Source organism: Micropterus salmoides, unplaced genomic scaffold, assembly GCF_014851395.1.
Source record: "Micropterus salmoides isolate LMB-PRFRI ecotype aquatic unplaced genomic scaffold, ASM1485139v1 Ms_hic_scaffold_11, whole genome shotgun sequence".
NCBI classification, from domain to species: Eukaryota; Metazoa; Chordata; class Actinopteri; order Centrarchiformes; family Centrarchidae; genus Micropterus; species Micropterus salmoides.
The window spans coordinates 3,245,786-3,250,656 of NW_024040152.1; positions in this window are offsets into that span (position 1 = coordinate 3,245,786).

A 4,871-nucleotide genomic window follows, 5' to 3' on the forward strand; every position below is an offset into this window, starting at 1 on the left:
AGCAGCCCCCGCCGCACGTTTCACCTACGTGCACGAATTTTCTGTGGTACGTGTATCTTGTCCAGACGCACAAAAAAGCCTCTTGGAGCCATAGCCTAAAATCAACAGGAAGTCGGCCATTTTGAATTTTACGTCAAATTTGGATGATTTACACACTTCGTACTTTAACGAACTCCTCCTAGGGATTTAGTCCGACCGACCTCAAATTTGTGCTGTGCCTTCTAAAGGCATTGAAGATGAAAAGTTGTGCTATTTGCAAGTTTTCGTCAATGGGCGTGTCCGTGGCGTGGCGTCAAAGATCACTCTTCGCCATGACACGGAAGTTGTCGTAACTTCAGTGTACATGCTCACATCTGGACCAAACTGTACATGTAGGATGAGAGTCCCGCCCTGAACACATGTACATGCTGACATTCACAGACGTCATAGCGCCACCTGCTGGCAACAGGAAGTGACTTTTAACGAAGCAGCCCCCCCGCACGTTTTACCTACGTGCACGAATTTTCTGTGGTACGTGTATCTTGTCCAGACGCACAAAAAAGCCTCTTGGAGCGATGCCCTAAAATCAACAGGAAGTCGGCCATTTTGAATTTTACGTCAAATTTTGGATGATTTACACACTTCGTACTTTAACGAACTCCTCCTAGGGATTTAGTCCGACCGACCTCAAATTTGTGCTGTGCCTTCTAAAGGCATTGAAGATGAAAAGTTGTGCTATTTGCAAGTTTTCGTCAATGGGCGTGTCCGTGGCGTGGCGTCAAAGATCAGCTCTTCGCCATGACACGGAAGTTGTCGTAACTTCAGTGTACATGCTCACATCTGGACCAAACTGTACATGTAGGATGAGAGTCCCGCCCTGAACACATGTACATGCTCACATTCACAGACAGTCATAGCGCCACCTGCTGGCAACAGGAAGTGACTTTTAACGAAGCAGCCCCCGCCGCACGTTTCACCTACGTGCACGAATTTTCTGTGGTACGTGTATCTTGTCCAGACGCACAAAAAAGCCTCTTGGAGCGATGCCCTAAAATCAACAGGAAGTAGGCCATTTTGAATTTTACGTCAAATTTTGGATGATTTACACACTTCGTACTTTAACGAACTCCTCCTAGGGATTTAGTCCGACCGACTTCAAATTTGTGCTGTGCCTTCTAAAGGCATTGAAGATGAAAAGTTGTGCTATTTGCGAGTTTTCGTCAATGGGTGTGTCCGTGGCGTGGCGTCAGAGATCAAGTCTTCGCCATGACACAGGAAGTTGTTGTAACTTCAGTGTACATGCTCACATCTGAACCAAACTTTACGTGCTTGATAACTCTCCCACCCCGCTATGGAGGACCGATCCTGACACAGTCAGAAATAAATACAGAAATAAATAAATGCTCAATAAATAAATAAGCATCCAATTAAATACACAAAAAAATTAAGTAAATAAATAAATGTAGGTAGTAATTAAATTATACAAGGAGACATAAATGTATATTTTAATTAGTGCCTTTACTTATTCACCTTTGTTATAATTACCTTATTTGTTTATTCAACTTTATTTATTACAAATTTTTTAATGTATTTATTTATGTGTGTGTTTTAATATTTTTGTCTGTTTTATTCTTCCTTTGTATTTATTTACCTTATTTATTTTCACCCATGGTATTTATTTCTGCCTGTCTTTTTTAAATTTTTGTATGCATTTCTGCCTCATTATGCAAATGAGGAGGGGCTGTGTCTCAAGGGGTCATCTTCTCTGCTATTGGTGGACCAGTCAGACAGGAGAGCTCCTACTCTGCCTGCAGACATCAACGATCTTGCCCCTCACACAGTCAGATGGCTTCCTTCAGTGCGCTGAGGTGTTTAACAACTCTGAAGACAATACTACCAGCAATGTCTTCCTTCTCTTTTCATGTAGACGCTCCAACAGACAGTGCTATCAGTTTGCTGCATGCATGGACACAGAACTGCGGTATAGAGAAGCACACGGTCAGCTGGCTGCAGCTAAATCTGGAGTGCACTCGTATTCAATTCTGTATGGTAAATTCAGTTTTAACGGAGCAGAGCGAGCTGACAGGCAGAGTTAGAGACTTTTTCTGTCCGTTTCTCTCTTTACAAAGACGCATGTTGCAGTCAGAGTCTTCTCTGAGATGCGAGCACGACATACAACACAATTTATCAAATTACACATCGGATATACAGTATGAAAATAAGATTGATTGGATTATACTCACAGGAAGTATAAAACCTGTTACATGTGTCTATTAAAAGTAAAGTAACACAAAAATGTCAGGGAAATTACTTTACTTAGATTTAAGTACTGCAGTTGTACATTTGAAATACCTTCCTACCTTTCTGATAGGAAGCCTTCTTGAGGTGGTATAAAACATTTCTTCTTATATTCTGATTTGAGTTGTGGACAACTATGACCACATGAATTAAAAAAATTAAACATTTCACTGCCCAAGTCAGCTATAACACAAGTCTTGTTCATCAGACTACGTGCTGTACAGTATTTGTGGACAGATTTTTCCCAGGATTTATTATGCATTTCTTCTTCTTCGTTGCATGATTTAGAATAATAAGGTGAGAAATGGGTCTATTCTGAGTTCATCCTGCACTGCAGCAGCTATTAAAGTCCATTTAATCCCAAAAACGCTTTTCTTTTAGGCAGGCTGGAGCAGAAAACAACTCACCTTTCTCAAGTTGTACAGTAATGTCACATGTGTATGAAGGTGGATCAAACCAGCTAATCTTAAATGTCAAAGTAGAGAGGAGCCTAGTAGGCCTATTTATTTTCATTCATTACACAATATGAATAAGCTATGCAGACAGTTGTAAAGAAAGAACATCTTTTTCTTCTGTTCTCTACTTGTTATAGTTACACAGTATTAGGGGTGTGGGCTGTATTAAAAGTATCCACTGTTCTCATGCTCTAACACACAGTAACGATGAAATGTGTGCTGTTCTCACATTCTTCCTCTGTATGTACACATAAACAACAAGGCAGGGAAATATAAAAGGAATTTATTTTATTGTTTGGGTACATTATTGTTCAGTGTACATGCTCACATCTGAAACAAACTTTACGTGCTTGATAACTCTCCCACCACGCAGACATCTACACGTCAATACCGATTTATATTCATAGCGGCAAGTGCTATGTAGCTCCACACAGGGGACACAGGAAGTGACATATAACACCTTCATGCGGCGTCATAACCGCGTAGCAAATTCACAGCCGCACCGGCAGAGCTCCAGAATATGCAACTCGGCCGGCTCACACGCGGACGCGCTTATAAGTGCGAGGGCCCGCCCAACGCTGCTTGCAGCTTTAATTTTTTTTTTTTTTTTTTTTTTTTTCTTTTTTCTGCAAAGTAGGCCCAAATGACATGGCCTAAACATACTCGAAAACTCACCAAAATTTGCAAACATGTCAGAACCGGTGAAAAATTTCGTATTCTACAAGTTTCGCACATGGGCGTGGCAAAATGACTCGCTAGCGCCACCTTGAAAATTGGAAATGATTAGCCCCTCGTTCACGTTCAACCTACATGTACGAAATTTTCTGGGGACATGTATCGTATCAAGACGCACAAAAAAGCCTCAAGAACCCATAGCCTAAAGTCAACAGGAAGTCGGCCATTTTGAATTTTATGGCCATTTTTGGATGATTTACACACTTCGTACTTTAACGAACTCCTCCTAGGGATTTAGTCGGATCGACGTCAAATTTCTGCTGTGCCTTCTAAAGGCATTGACGATGAAAAGTTGTGCTATTTGCGAGTTTTCGTCAATGGGCGTGTCCGTGGCGTCGATGATTCGCAATGAAACAGGAAGTTGTTGTAACTTCAGTGTACATGCTCACATCTGGACCAAACTGTACATGTAGGATGAGAGTCCCGTCCTGAACACATGTACATGCCGACATTCACCCACAGTCATAGCGCCACCTGCTGGCAACAGAAAGTGACCTTTAACGAAGCAGCCCCCGCCGCACGTTTCACCTACGTGCACGAATTTTCTGTGGTACGTGTATCTTGTCCAGACGCACAAAAAAGCCTCTTGGAGCCATAGCCTAAAATCAACAGGAAGTCGGCCATTTTGAATTTTACGTCAAATTTTGGATGATTTACACACTTCGTACTTTAACGAACTCCTCCTAGGGATTTAGTCCGACCGACCTCAAATTTGTGCTGTGCCTTCTAAAGGCATTGAAGATGAAAAGTTGTGCTATTTGCAAGTTTTCGTCAATGGGCGTGTCCGTGGCGTGGCGTCAAAGATCAGCTCTTCGCCATGACACGGAAGTTGTCGTAACTTCAGTGTACATGCTCACATCTGGACCAAACTGTACATGTAGGATGAGAGTCCCGCCCTGAACACATGTACATGCTGACATTCACAGACAGTCATAGCGCCACCTGCTGGCAACAGGAAGTGACTTTTAACGAAGCAGCCCCCGCCGCACGTTTTACCTACGTGCACGAATTTTCTGTGGTACGTGTATCTTGTCAAGACGCACAAAAAAGCCTCTTGAAGCGATGTCTTAAAATCAACAGGAAGTCGGCCATTTTGAATTTTATGTCAAATTTTGGATGATTTACACACTTCGTACTTTAACGAACTCCTCCTAGGGATTTAGTCCGACCGACCTCAAATTTGTGCTGTGCCTTCTAAAGGCATTGAAGATGAAAAGTTGTGCTATTTGCAAGTTTTCGTCAATGGGCGTGTCCGTGGCGTGGCGTCAAAGATCAGCTCTTCGCCATGACACGGAAGTTGTCGTAACTTCAGTGTACATGCTCACATCTGGACCAAACTGTACATGTAGGATGAGAGTCCCGCCCTGAACACATGTACATGCTGACATTCACCCACAGTCATAG